This window comes from Pygocentrus nattereri, chromosome 24 (assembly GCF_015220715.1).
Source record: "Pygocentrus nattereri isolate fPygNat1 chromosome 24, fPygNat1.pri, whole genome shotgun sequence".
NCBI classification, from domain to species: domain Eukaryota; kingdom Metazoa; phylum Chordata; class Actinopteri; order Characiformes; family Serrasalmidae; genus Pygocentrus; species Pygocentrus nattereri.
The window spans coordinates 22,006,569-22,022,712 of NC_051234.1; the positions used below are offsets into that span (position 1 = coordinate 22,006,569).

The 16,144-nt window shown below is 39.2% G+C and overlaps 1 protein-coding gene across 2 annotated transcripts in view; it reads left to right on the top strand.

Annotated features, from left to right (window-relative positions):
• c24h8orf34 (chromosome 24 C8orf34 homolog) overlaps positions 1 to 16,144 on the top strand; it is a 186,246-nt gene that overhangs the window by 75,960 nt on the left and 94,142 nt on the right. The window lies entirely within an intron of this gene.

A 16,144-nucleotide genomic window follows, 5' to 3' on the forward strand; every position in this document is an offset into this window, starting at 1 on the left:
ATTTCAAATAAGCTGTAAAACTGTTAGTCTTAATATTAGTAAGAATAATATTCATTTTCTTAAAATTAAGGCACGGTTGTTAATCCAGACTGATGAACTGAGAAACTGAGTAGAACTTTGAGGATAAAGTTAGAATAAAAATAACTTTAATATACTAATAAATAAAATAATACTATAAGTAGGTAGTTACAGTGTCTAATTGATTCATTATCTTTTAATATTATATAATTATTGAACATACATTTATTGTTGTTTTCAAAAACTACCACAAGTTATTAATAATGTATGAATTAGTTATGAATTATTTTTTTTATTAGCAGTAGTATTAGTATTGTTGGTATAAGACAGTAGAAAGTTGTTTGTGAATAAAATAACAAAAATATTTCAAACAAACAAATTTTAAAGGAACATAAAACAGCTTTTCTGGATTTCGGATTTGTTGTATCTTGTTGCAATATTTACATTATTTTAAGAAAAAATGTATTTATTTTAAAAGTGAATTTTTATTTTACATTTTAGCTGTTTTTGCTTTTCCAAAATTGTTTTACCAATTTAGTTATATTTGTTGTATTTTATATTTATTATATTGTTTTTGTCTTCAGTTTTGTATTTGGAAAGCAATTAGAGGTACATTTTAATATATATTATTTTAAATAATTTAATTTTTTATTATGTAATAAAAATGAAAATTTAGTTGAATGTAATATAATAATAATATATATATTATATTATGTATAACATAATATAAATGTAATAATCATAATATGATTATTAATTAAAATACTAATATTATTGTTATTATTATTATTAGTAGTAGTAGTAGTAGTATAACAACAACAACAACAACAATAATAATAATAATAACGCATTTTTACAGCCATAAAATGCAACATCTAGGGTCCGTCAGTTGAACTCTACTTTTTTGTCTACAGTAATGTTGATGGACTATATTTCAATGGATGTGTGTATGATTCAAAAACTAAAAGTGAAATGGAATCAAAACATCTCAGTCGAGTGGAATGACCACTTGTCTATCTGCATAAAGAGGCTGCTACAGTTGATTTCACCATGAAAAAAGTCCTGCACAGTTCATTCCCTATGAGGGCTGTATAGCTGTCGCTTTATAAATACCAGCAATCTACACATATACGCTGCAAGTGTGTGAATGCAGAGGAAAATACACACACACACACACACACACACACACACACACACACACACACACACACACACACACACACTCAAAATGATTTGAATAGCTCCCAAGCAATCACACACACTCATACCTGTACTTCATTCCTGTATATGATCCACTCCAGTCTTAAGCCTGTCACTGATTATCGAGCATCACTTAGACTCTGAATGTTATGTGATTGCTGCAGTGTGTGTTTCTCCACGCTACAGAGACTGAGAGGGAGTGTGTGAAACCCTCATTCATAGCCAGGCAAACACACTCACGCACATGCCTTTCATTCTGTCTGAACAGCTCTCGTCCTTCTGTGCTGTACGTCTTTCAGACGGGTCCAGGTTTTATAGTATTGTGCAAAAGTATGAACACCCTAGGTCAAGTGTTAACACACCTCTACAGAGAACACACTTATGTATAACATATGTCTGCTCATTTTTGTGTACAGTACAGGAAAAAATAAAGCATAAAAATAACTTAATATGAATAGAAAATACATGCACACTTTAAAGCAAATTACTGTTTATTTGCTGATTTTAGCTTATTGAGGGAAAAAAATAAAACATGTGGCCAGTGCAAACATGGCACATTTTATATTGTATTTTGTATATTTTTCCTATATGGTAAACTCAGCAAATCTCTAGAAACTATGCATTAAATGCAAAAAAATGCTATATTAAAGTGCATTATCTGAGGATGTGTTAACTTAGTTTCACCTAAAAAAAAATCAACACAACATATAATCTGACTGGGGTTGTTCAAACTTTTCCATACGACTGTATCTTTTATGCTTTGTCATAATAATCTTGGCTTTATGTGAATTTTGTGCTGTTACATTACATCTTACCTGGCTCAAAAGCTGCATACTGGCCCGGGAGTGACCTGTGACACCACTAGCTTCTGTTTTGCAGCCTAGAAAGGTGGCCTTCCTTATAGGCTACACCGCTAGAGAAACTTACCCAGTCAGACTTGTTCACAGTGGTGGTGATAGGAGCCAGACGTTCACCGCCAAAAGTCTCCAGAGAAAACTTCTATTTAATGCTATTTTCCACCAGCATCACATATAAAAAGAAGACACGTGTAGGTTTACGGGTGATTTTGGACAGTAAATAAAATGCCCATATTTGTGTTGTGGACATCGCAACCCCTGGTTCCCATCCCCACCACTGTAAAGAAATCAGAGTCTGTAAGTTTCAGTTAATCATTCCAAATTAAATTAGTCTGAATGGCTTTGTTTACATCTAATCAGTTGAATTACATTGAAATTACTAGATTCCCCTTTAAACCAAAGACACATTGTTTATCCGTTTATCTGTTTACTCTTCAGGACTAGAAAGAGCACTTTTAGACTGTTTGAGCGGAACCTCTGAATGGAACTCTGTCTGACGGGAACTGAAGATACAGTCAATAGTGTTTATTCAGGGCGTGACTAAGTCGACTAAACATCAACACACTTCCCCTTGAACCTCCTGTGTGGTAGAACAGAGTTTGAGCAGTGAAGCGGATTTGGGTTAAACCGGAATGGCTCTGTAGCGCGGGGCAGTGTGAGCTATCTGCAGCGCGTGAGTAGAAGCCTGCAGGATAAAGCTGCTGTACTGAAGATGTCTCCTGCAAAGGATGCTGGGAGATTAAGAGATTAGTGCAGTTCTGTGCCAGTGAGAAAGAGAGAGAGAGAGAGACAGAGAGAGGAGTGAGCAAGACTGGAAGGGGAAGAAAAGAGGCAGCAGCTCGAAAGACAAGACATTAGCCAGCTAATGATTTCAGAGAGGTTTGATGTGAAATTATTAATTATGGAGAAACTTACAGACTTGTCTTTCATAACAGTGTTGCTGAGAGGAACCACGAGTCAAGATGTCTACACAGATATAGCCTTTTTATTTACTATCCATAACAACCAGCGGACCTACACGTGTCATCTGTGTCTTTATATGTAATGATGATAGCAAATAACAGTAAATCTGAAGAAAAACATGTTTTCTTTGCTGACTATTCTATCTTCCAATGTCCTACATGAACCTCTTTACCATTAATGCAGTTTTAAAGGGACATTTTAGACCAAAATCTTCTCAAAACTATCAGAGTCTCGGCCATTAGGGCAGCTTATGCATAACCATTTCCTGTAATATCTCTCTAAGAGAAAGAGCTTTTAGAAGCGTTCAACTCTTCAGACGTCTGGTTCCTATCCCCACCGCTGGGAACAATTCTGACACACAAAGGTTCTCAAGACTGAAGCATTTCGCATCAAACCACTCTGAATGACTTTGTTTATGTTTATTTATTTTCTAGATTTTTTTTTTTTACAAAAATGGGTGATTTTCCATTTAAGAGCAACCATGTCTCACCCCTGGGCAGTTATTTCCAGTCATTTTCAAGACTCATGTTTTTAAAACCTATTTGAAATCACTGGTAAAATCCAACAAAAATAGCTTAAATAATCTGTAGTTTTGGACCAAATAACACACCAAAAAAAACTTTTTATAGGTTGTTTGACTACTCTGCATGCTCACATCTCCAAAACAAGGGGGGCTTTTCCCTTTTGTCCCTTTTCTCTTATAATATCTCTGGAATAACTCAGTGTTCAGTAAAGCTAGTCGTCACTGTAGTCCAGGTAGTTACTGAATAATAAGCCTTAAGATGTAATAGGACTGGGATTTTAAGGGGCAATTTAATGGGAAAGAAGCTAATTTACAGTTTACTCTAAATGTCTCTAAAAGTCAGTCATCCAAGATATTAGCTTCTGAATTACCTTATCAGTGCACTGGAGCTACAAGGCTAAAGTTATGTAGTTATGTTATATCTGACGTTTGGGGGGAGGAATATACCTGAAACCCCTCCTTCTTCCAGTCTTAACACACTATAAATTCACATCCTTACCTTCCATTCTTGTGATTCAATTTTCACAGTCCCCACCATCACCTTCTTCCTCAGTCCTACATCAGTCCTACATCAGTCTTTCTACAGCGATGCCCCCTCATCGCTGTAGAAGGACTCCTGTAGGACTGATGTAGCAGAGTCTGGACTTCTAGCTACAGGCAGAAGCTGCCCAGAACTCCAACCCAAGTTCTCAGAGTTCAGCCCCATCCCTCAATCAGTCTTCCCTCATACTACCATCATGTTGAAGCCATGATGTCATCTCAAACAGAAGCTTATACCCTGGCAGTGAGCATGCCTAAACCATCACACATTTGCCTTAAACTGATTGATGAGTAATCTCAGACAGAAGAAGTTGTGGGAATGTAGTGTTAGCTGTAAATGACTTATAAAGACTTATAAAGGTGTTTAAAACAGATATGTCCAAAGTCCGGCCCCAGGACCAAATCCGGCCCTTGGGCAGATTTTAATTTGTCTGTGGCTTCTGTTTTAGGGTGTGTTGTAAGTGGCACACCAGCTAATACACTGCAGTTTTTCCTGTCACCTGATGGTGGCAGCAGTACTGCAAAATTACAGACATGTGATAGATAGATAGATAGATAGATAGATAGATAGATAGATAGATAGATAGATAGATAGATAGATAGATAGATAGATTCAACTTTATTGTCATTACTCAGTACAAGTACATGGCAACGAAATGCAGTTAGCATCTACCAGAAGTGCAAATAGTAGCAATAGTGCAAAAAGAGACTGTGCAAGTGTGCAATAAATAGGCATAGTGCAACATTACAGTATATAGAATAAATTACTATTATAGATATGCAAAAAAATAGATTATAGGTGTGTAGATATATACATGAACATGTTGGAGATGTACACTGTATTGAATAACTGTTGCGATGTGTTATTTACATGGCAGTAGAATGTTAAATTAGTGCAGTGGTAATAATGAATGTGCTGTACTGTGTAATGAAGTTCACTAAAGTTTGAGAGCCTTTCTTCTCTGAATAGACCTGCAGCTTCATTCAGTGAATGACATTTAGTCAAGACGACAGCCATAAAGCACAGACCTAACACTGAGAACTGATGATTTTGATTCTGGGCAGAAAAAAAAAACGAATGCAGCTGCAGCTTCCCGATTCTCACCAACGTCTTCTCAGAGCAAATTCAGCAGTTTGTAAATATAGCCAAAAAAGCATATGGTTATTTCTGCTGTTTAATCCGCTCTTCTCATTTAATAAAGTAGATGGTTGCTGCATTTATTTGGCATGTAAAGAACATGATAGAGTAGCTCATAGAAAGCTCAGATTCTGTGTAATGACATTTTGAACACAAAATATGTTGAACCATTTGTGAATATTTCAACCGGGCCCTTGTGACTGGACTACTGACAGCAGCTTCTGAACTTGTGGCAGTAGTCCGGGGTGTTTCTTTCTGTATCTACCTGCCAAGGGAATCTCTGGTCAGCACAGAAGAGAAGGCCCATGGCTTTGCCTACTTCAATTGCTCCAGGTTTTTTCAGCTTGGTGCTTGGAACACTGCGGAAAGGACGGCTGCTCAGAGCATATAAAAAAACTTGCACTGTGAGAAAAACACACCTTTCCCATTGTAAACCATTCAGATAAAAGGCTTCAGCCTGCAAAAATATGTGTAATGTTAACCCTAACCCCCACCCCCTCCACCCACCTCCATTGGTCTTGCAGCTTGTGCAATACTAATAGGCATAAGCTACATTAGCATATATTAGCTTACTAATAGCTACAGTAGCCCCTAATAAAACTGAAGCAAACTTCAGACCCAAATGTCTTGGTCAACCACGTATAGTGTGAGGAGGGGAAGTTGTGTACATAAGATTTTTTTGCTGTAAATGTGCAAAAGCAATTGCCTTCTAAAGTTTTCATATGCAACCTGATACTGGCCGGTTAGAGTGATCTTACTGTCTCATGGCCAAAGCCTGTGTTAAGCTTTCACCTACAGCCAAGGACGTGCTGTGAAAGTGGTGAAAACTTTTGGCCTTGGATAGGAAGAGCCCCCCTCATCCTCCCCTTAGGCTTTCATTAAAGTCCCTCTCTCCCTGAGTGCCCATGGTGAAACCGCTGTTTCTCTCAGCAGGGAGAAAGCCTGGAGTCCAATTACCCAGAGACAGCCACTCTCATCCTCACCTTCATCGCCCCCCACCCTGGGGACGGTCTGCCTGGCAGGAAATCCATGCGGCCGCCCTTAACCCTGCTGTGGCGGGAGGCTTTATCTGTGTTTCATTATCGCTACTCGGCTGTACTGATCGCGCTGTAGAGCCACGGTTTCTAACGTGAATTCCCGGCTCTAGGACGCCCACAGTGTTTTTTAAATGGCCCCTAATCACTACTCCCTACATTGAAGAATCAGAAGCACTGTTTGGAACAGTATTACAGGCAGTATAAATCACGCCCCATCAGTACTCCCCACTAATACAGAGAACAGTAATGGTCGGCTAATCACTAGTCTCTATATTAGAAAGTCAGGAGCTCTATAAAGAACAGTATTGGAGGGAACAGAGATGGTCTCTAATCCCTGTTCCCTTTTTATTTACAAATAATTACTAGTCTACTTTGTATAAAACACAGCGAACACACTTTAATAATAATAATAATAATACATTTTATTTAAAGCGCCTTTCAAACACCCAAGGACACTGTACAGATAAAATGGGAAAAAGGGTCAGATAAAGCAGAAAATAATATAAAACAATTAGGAGTTATTAAAAGCAGTCCGAAACAGGTGTGTTTTCAGTTCAGATTTAAAAGTCTTGAGTGATGTGCAGGAACGCAGGGAAATGGGGAGCGAGTTCCATAACTTTGGGCCAACAACGCTGAAGGCTCGTTCACCGAACCCTTGTAGTCGAACTGGAGGAACAACCAACAGGTGAGCATCAGCGGAACGGAGAGAGCGAGCAGGACAGTATAGTGAAACTAAAGAGGCCTTGTAAGGGGGGGCCAGGTTCTGTAGTGAACGGAAGACCAAGAGTAATGTCTTGTACTGAATGCGGTATTGGATGGGTAGCCAGTGAAGGGATATCAGTTTTGGGGTGATGTGCTCAGAAAATTTAGACCGTAAACTTTGTTACTTCAGAATCTTTCTCTACAATCCGAAAACTAAAGGATATCCTCTGAATAAAGATCTTGAGCAGCGCCTGTTGGAGTTTTTGCTGGAAGACTTGGTCGAGACGTAAAGGGGGCGTACACTTTCAAAGGAAAATTGAGACTTTATACTTTATATGGAAGGAGACCTGTGTCAAATAAAACTCGGTCTGAAGTCAAAACAGCGAGTGCTTGTACATGCACTCAGTAATCAAATCATAATCGGATTTCTGCAGTTATCTGATTCAAATGGTCATGTAAACAGCATACTCTGATTTCTTAGATCAGAGTAAAGTGCAGAAATCTGATAAACAGAGCTAGATTTTAGCTCAGTAACCAGATTTCTCAGTGCACGTGAACTATATATGTAAAATCATCCATCATCAACACATCACTTCTCAGGTTGCACAGGTTGTTTTTCCCGTTTCCTAGTTGTTTACATTATATTATGTAAAAATTGGTTTCTTATATCTACTTTGGTAGATAAATGGTAATTAAGCTGTAAATTTGTAAGTTATGAGATGTATGAGGCCACCCCCATCGCTCATCAGGTAAAACTGCACGACTTTGTTGCCACTTAGTTGATTGATAAAGCAAGAAATGATGCACAGCGTTTTCCCACACTAGAGCAACATTTGTGATTCAGCGTTACTCCTCTTTCAACTCCATACATCTAAAACCTCTTCAAACTGTATCATACACAGAAACATATGCTGTAAAGCCCTTTCCATGTGCTGTGGCTTATTTCTGCAGTTATCTGATTATTCAAATGGTCATGTAAACAGCATACTCTGATTTCTTAGATCAGGGTGAGGTGCAGATATCTGATAAAGAGAGCTAGATTTTAGCTCGGTAATCAGATTTCTCAGTGAATGTGAACTCGTACTCTGACTTCTTTAGGATTTCTCAGTCGGCTCATGTGCGAAAACATTAATATGCAAACTACTGCAGCCTATGTAGAGAAAAGTAAGCTCAAATCATCCCTGTTATCCAGCACTTTTATTGTCTATTATTAACTTAATTATTAACTTCAAAATGAAATAAAACAAAAGCAACACATGACATAAGAGCTTCTCCTCTATTCTGCACATATGGACACAGATTATTGATTATCAGCTTGCTTGTTGCAAAGAAATCATTGAGAGTGTTAAACAAATTGCCTCTGACCAATACAGATACAGATACAATTCAGAGACAGACGTGGCTGGATTGCGATTTGGGACACTTGTTTGTGAGTAATAAGTTGTTTGTGGACATTTTCTGACACGCCTGCTGTTCACCAAGCCGCTCTAGTGTCTGATAGCGGTATGGTTTCATCTTTTCAGCAGCAGTGTCGCCAAGCATTGCCCTACACTCATCGATAGCTGCAGGGAGGACAAGGAGGACTCTTCTATTGAGTATGGCTTTTTAGATTTAGCAATAAGATCTGCTGCCTCACGCTTTTAGAGGACGTTCAGAGGAGCTTGTCCCAGTTTTGATAGAATCTTTCAGTTCACTTAAATTTTATTGTAGATATTGTTTTTAGCTATTTTCTACCTCAACTCTCATCTGCGACTCCCTGCAATTCCCTCACCTCCCACTAGGGTTGAACCCCCACTCCTTCTTAAACCGCAGATTCTACAAGAAAGAAAGATTCTGAGAAAATGCTGGTGAATGTCAGAATCTTTGTGAAAACTGTGTGAGTGGGTTTTTAGCAGAAATGTCCTCTTCTGTTTGATGAATGAGGCCCTCAGTTTTTTTTTCATTAACGATTAATTCTTTCCTTGATGCTCCTTTTATATGTACGTGATACATTTGTGAACATTTCACAGTGTTCCGTGTCTTAAACTGCACCGTCCCCACTTTTTTGGAAAAGTGTAAATTTACACAATACCATGAAAACATTAAATGTCTTTTCTCTGTACTGTTTTCATTTACAAACCACTGCTTTCTGTTTCATTTTCATTTCACACACTGTCACAGCTTTTTTGGAATTGGGTTTGTAGCAGTGGAGGACAAAGTAATTGTGTGTGTGTGTGTGTGTGTGTGTGTGTGTGTGTGTGTATGTGTGTGTGTGTGTGTGCGCGTTGTAATTTGAGTCTCTGTAGACCCAGACTGACTCAGAGTCTCAGACACTGACTGAAAGTTTCATCAGTTATATTGAATGATCTGTCAGATTAACCAAGGACTGCACTGAGCAAGAGAGAGAGAGAGAGAGAGAGAGAGAGAAAAGAGACATAGGTAGAAAAAGTGAATGAGAGACATGCAAAGAGAAAAAAGAGTGAGAGATAGAGTAAGTGAGAGAGGAGAGTGAGTGCGAAAGGAGACAGCAGGACAGAGAAAGACAGTGAGAGAGAGAGAGAGAGAGAGAGAGAGAGAGAGAGAAAGACTGTGATAGAGAAAGGAGAGACAGACAAGGACAGAGAGTAGGAGAAGAGAGACAGAGCGAGAAAGAGGAAGACAGAGAGAGAGAGAGACAGAGAGAAAGAGATATGATGACAGCTTTACAGGACTGAACGCTGTGACCCAGCACGGTCTCTCTGTCTCTGAGCCTCATTACTGTGGCCCCCTGTGACCTGTTGTGACCTCTCAGACTTGTGAGTGACCTTCACTCTCAGATGAGGGTCAGAACAGTGATCTGACCACTCAGCTGAAACACACCTTTGTGATGTAGCAGTGTTTCATTTAACTGTTGTTCCTGTAACGCAGAGCCAACACAGCTCTAAAGATATGAGCTGCAGAGCACTGAATATCTAGGCTTCCTCTGCCCTCTGGTGGTGGAACTGGCACAGTGCTTGGTTTACTTGGTTTTGGTGGTGTAAATTTTCAGCTCATTAATAATTGTCTCTCAGAGGGCTCATTGTTCAGTAGCACTGCCATGAATAAGTGTGTATTTGACTTATTTGGTATTTCTTTATAAATATCTTGTATTTCATATGCTAAGAATTATGTGAACTTAAAACAATGAAAAGTAATGTATGGTAGGAATCTATTCAAATGTGTACTTTTTTGACCTGAGATTTGATCTCCACTTTTGAAATATGAATTATGAATATAGATGTTAGTGTAACTTAATTCGCAATGCTTTCTTAGTCATTTTAAGTATTAATTTTCACAAGAGTTGATTTTCATTGGCAGCTTCCTGATGATCCTAATGATTAGAAACCTGTGAATTTGTAATTTGTTCAGGATAATATTTATTACATTTTTCTGCAACTGATCTGTTCTTAGTTTAATTCAACATTGACATAATATATATATATATTAGAGGTGCGGGAAAAATCGATTCTTAGATGCGTTGGGATGCGGACGTGAGCGATTCTGAATCGATTCACAATTGTCAGAAGTTGATTTTATATATATTTAATTTATAAGGTAATGTTGACAGAACACAAAGGGCGGAACTTGGAAGTGGGTAAGTGCAGCGGACAGTCTCTGGCGGCACATAACAAAAACACTACTGGATGATCGAGAAATCCGACCAGCTCTGCGTTAAGTCCGGTTAGATCAGGAGTCACAGCCCAAATGTTAAGAAGAACCTTTTTGTCCTTTCAACAAAAATTAAACCACCATGGCAACAACAACATATAATGTCCTGTATGTCTCAGTATGTGCTGATGTCCTAGTATAGGCTAAAAATTATGAATGAAACACAGACTTACTTTGCTCCGCTTTAAGCTTTAGCTCAGCCATAGCCGCTTTCCTCCCCTTTTCTTCAGAAGTAGAGCAGCTTATTGTAAAATGTCTCTCATCGTCCGCCTGTTTTACGAGGCTGAAGTCGCTTTTTATTCTCCAGCTTTTTTTTTTCGTTCCACCTTAAATTCTGACGGAGGCGCCAAATGTAAATGTGGCACTATTTAAGGTGGAACGGGAAAATTTGAAAGAGATGCAACTTCATGTTCACAACTATAGTGTTTGACAGTCCCTCGCTGCAGATTTAACATTCCAGGAAACCAACAAAGGTGCTTATAAATGCGAATGAGTCCATTTGTCTCCAAATGTTTGTCTTAAATCTATCTGCCTTTGGGTTTGCTACTAGTGAGGCGAGACTTCATTGCAGTCTGCACGCCAGTTTGTTGAAAAAGGGGGTTTCGCGCTCTGTTGCGCAGATATTTTACTGACACAGTGACCCCTGACTCTCTACAACACAGCCAAATCCAGAGTTATAAAATCACCAAAGACAACGGGCAGGACGGCTGTAACGTGCTGCGTGGACATCCACTGTCACTGGATCTAATTTCACCATAACTGTGAATTTTATCGCACATGAGTGGCAGCAGCGTCTCATGTGCTCTAAACAGCAGCAGAGAATGAGAGCCTTCCAGTTCACTAACCACATCACTTCCATTTGATTTATTAATAAAATAATCTGGAAGTAAATTAATTAAAGATCATTACAAATACTTTGCTTTAAAAGAACCAAGTCGTCACATAGTGAGAATAAAATATCCTGTATCAATGCATCGATAATCGTTTTATAATCGCATTGCAGTCCTCGAATCGTGAGGTTCCAAGAGATTCCCAGCCCTAATATATACACTTACCCGGCCACTTTATTAGGTACGCCTTGCTAGTAAAAGGTTGGACCCACTTTTGCCTTCAGAACTGCCTTAATTCTTCATGGCAGACTTTCAACAAGGTGTTGGAAACGTTCCTCAGAGATTTTGGTTGGTTGTTTGAGTTCCTGTTACCTTTCTATCATCTCAAACCAGTCTGCCCATTCTCCTCTGACCTCTCACATCAACAAGGCATTTTTGTCCACACAACTGCTGCTCACTGGATATTTTCTCTTTTTTGGATCATTCTCTGTAAACCCTGGAGATGGTTGTGCGTGAAAATCTCAGTAGATCAGAAGTTTCTGAAATACTCAGACCAGCCCGTCTGGCACCAACAACCAGGCCACGTTCAAAGTCACTTAAATCCTCTTTCTTCCCCCATTCTGATGCTCAGTCTGCACTTCAGCAAGTCGTCTTGACCACCTCTACATGCCTAAATGCATTGAGTTGCGGCCACGTGATTGGCCGATTAGCTATTTGTGTTAACAAGTAACTGAATAGGTGTACCTAATTAGGTGTACCTAATAAAGTGGCGTGTGTGTGTGTGTGTGTGTGTGTGTGTGTGTGTGTGTGTGTGTGTGTGTGTGTGTGTGTGTGTGTGTGTGTGTGTGTGTGTGTGTACTCTTCACATAGGAGAACGTGCCTCTAGGTGGAGCTTATATGAGCAGCCGCAAACATGTTAGGGTGTTTTCGAGTTGTTGTTTTTTTTTTTTTTTTTTTATCAGTGTAAAGTGCAGAAATCTGATTAAGAAATCTGATAAACAGAGCTAGATTTTAGCTCAGTAACCAGATTTCTCAGTGCATGTGAACTATATTTATAAAATCATCCATCAGGTAAAACTGCACTAATTTGTTGCCACTTAGTTGATTGATAAAGCAAGAAATGATGCACAGCGTTTTCCCACACTAGAGCAACATTTGTGATTCAGCGTTACTCCTCTTTCGACTCCATACATCTAAAACCTCTTCAAACTGTATCATACACAGAAACATATGCTGTAAAGCCCTTTCTGCGTGCTGTATTGAAGTGGCTTATGGGGAGAGCACACAGCAGGGCTGCTGTGATGTTTTTGGACAGCTGCTGTGTGCTTTAGTTCTGATAGTAAGCCGATAGTGAGTCTGACCAGCCAGGAGAGGGGCTTCTTTAATCTGTGACGGCTTTGTTTGAGGGTTAAGACCACCCAGCGAGCTACTGGAGTGATATTTCTGATGGAGTGAAATGGATCGCTGAATATAGTGTTGATCTGGCAGCTGTTTTAGCCTCGGAGAGAGAAAGTCAGGTTGGAGCCTGTGATAGAGTGGCTATATCTCACCTGGAGTGCTGGGCTAATGGAGGTGTGTATGTGTAAGAGAGAGAGACCAGAGAGAGGATCATGTCTAACTCTATGTTGCACAGGCTGAAGCAGTTGGCCAGGGGCTTATTCATTTGCGTGCATATAAGGCTACGTATATGGACCATTCTACTGAAAAAGTTGGTACAGAAATAAATAAATAAGTATGTAGAGCTCAGATATAAGCTATAAGGATTATGATATGGTCTGTTTAAACTATATGAATACATTAGTTGGGATAGAAGTAAGCACACAGTATATGAGCATTAACCCTCTATTGCATAGTGTTGCCATGTGGCAACAATTACTTTATCTCAGTTTTACTCAGAAGTAGTGATATAAAATCTGTGTTTTCCCATTTAATTAGGGGGAAAAGTGTCTTTTATTCTGAAAGGACAAACACTTCATGACATCACATGACCAGGAATTGTTATTATTGTTGTTGATGTTTTTACTGTATGTTCCAAATGTGGTTTTGTAAAGTGTTTTTTGTAAATATTGAGACATACATTATACTAAGTATAAGTTAGATTTGTTTGGTGTTGTTTTGAATAAAAGGATGTTTTTAGAAAAAATTTTTTTTTAGATTTTGTGGTGCTGTGGTACGATTGTGCATTGTTGCCATATGGCAACAATTTACCGAATACCCCACTTGAAAATTTTTTTTTTTTTAAATATTTCCATTGTGTAAGCAAATTCAAATAACAAAAACACATTAAAACATTTTTATCACCTGCAAGTAATAATCTAGGCAATAGAGGGTTAATAGGGTACTTTCTCTTGGGAAATTAGTAAAATAATACTTACATTTTCCGTATTCTTTTTTTCAGTGTTGTTTATTGAAAGATCTGTTTTGATGTCTTTTAAATTGTAGCTAGAAAAGGTCCAAGCCCAAAATATAATGGCTTTTACTGATGGTTTTGAGCTGGTAAGAGTCCAGATTTAAACCCTGGATTGAATATTTGGTCTCACATCAAACACAAACTAGCCCAGCAATGTTTTTTTCTGTCTGAAGCCATCAATGCTGAGTGGAACACTATTGACTCTTCTTTCTGTAAAGGTTGTCTGCAGGTTTACACACAAAACTTCAACATTTAAGGAAATCAGAGGGAAGAGCTCTCGCATGTTAAATTACTTCATCTATGTTTTTATCTACTTTTTCAATTTTATTTATTTAAAGATCTTTTTGATTTCTTTTAAAGTGAAGCTGGAGGATTTACATTCCCATGCAAAAAAGGTGCCAAGCCCAAAAAATGATGTTTTTACTGATGGTTTTGATCTGGTCAGAGTCCAGATTTAAACTCTATAGAGAATTTTTAGTCTTGCATTGAACACAAACCAGCTCAGCAAGGTTTTTCAGTTGTCTGAAGCCGTCAGTGCTCCACAAGACTTGGGAAACGCTTTCCCATATTAAGTTAATATTAAGCTTTATTTGTTTAATGATTTGTTGTTAGGCGGCACGGTGGCGTGGTGGGTAGCGCTGTCGCCTCACAGCGAGGAGGGCCTGGGTTTGATTCCCCGGCCGGGCGGCCAGGGTCCTCTCTGTGTGGAGTTTGCATGTTCTCCCCGTGTCTGTGTGGGTTTCCTCCGGGTTCTCCGGTTTCCTCCCACAGTCCAAAGACATGCAGTCAGGCCAATTGGACATGCTAAATTGCCCCTAGGTGCGAGTGTGTGAGTGACTGTCTGTGTCTGTCTGTCTGCCCTGCGATGGACTGGCGACCTGTCCAGGGTGTATCCTGCCTTCCGCCCGAAGACTGCTGGGATAGGCTCCAGCATCCCCCCGCGACCCTGACGGAGAAGCGGCTTAGAAAATGGATGGATGGATGGATTTGTTGTTAACACTAGGGATTCAATCAGTACTTTTTTTTTAAAAACCGATGTCGAGCACACCCTCGTGTCTTCACCCATACAGACCTCAACACCACTGAATTTGTTACTTGAATGGTGAGAAGCAGGACGTTCAACCAACTTCTACGACTGAATGTGTGGAAAAATATTTCTGCAGATTTCTTTGAGAAACTATAATAAAGCCAATGGGTGGATACACTAAATACTAAATCCTAAAATCATTTACATAACATTTAGTCATTGAGGCTTTCGTGTAGTTTTTTGTTAAACATACGTTTTTTTTTTTGTTTTTGGACAATAAAAAAGGAAAACAAGGAGAATGCTCTCTGGCTTTTGTACGGTACTGTATGTGCTGGAATTTTGGCCAAACTATCATTCCTATGTCATTTTTAAATGAAAAAATATAAAACTGTGTGAATTTGAGTTTATTGTAAAAGCGATTCAGAATCGTAGCGAGATCACTGAATCATCGTGAGGTGAGTGATTTGCACCCCTGGTGTGTGTCCACATATCTGTGTGTGGGAACAGTGTGTGAAAGGCTCCTCTGTCTTGTTTACACTCCGAGTACTAAATCTTGGGCATGTGTGATTAATGCCACTGGAGAATTTGCCATCTCTCTCTCTCTCTCTCTCTCTCTCTGTGGGGCTGATGGGGTGGAGAGATGCCAGCAGAACTTTAGCCATGTGGTGCTCCAGATATCAAGTATTAAGTTCAAAAAGTTATTAGGCACTGTTCTTGTCTTTGGAGACTCTTTTGGTCTAAAATGAAACGAAAACATCCCAGAATGAGAGGTGTGAGCAGCAGTAGAGCAGATTAGGAGCTGAACCAATCCAACAGAATGAAATTAGACCCAGAAAATGGTTAAAGAGGAACTGAGGAAAAGTAGATTCCTTTCCACAAGTCTCTTCTAGTTAGTCAATTCAGGCAATTTAAGGCGGACCCGCTACTGTATCAGGGGTTCAACTGCACATACATCTTGCTTAAGTTCCATAGAAAAGGCATTGATCAGCAGAATGGGAAGCCCTGGAGGCGCCTAAAGTCACCATGCTGGAGGGGTATAAAGCATTGGGCTGTGGAGCAGTGGAACTGTTTTCTGTGGAATGATGCCGCTCCATATAATACCTTTGGAATGAGTTGGAGTGAATACAGACGTAATCATCCAACATCAGTACCTGACCTCGCCAATGTTAGCGTTAGCCTAACCCCTTTTCTTTACCTCACGTAAGCTCAAAGATAGCTAGCTAACAAGCAACC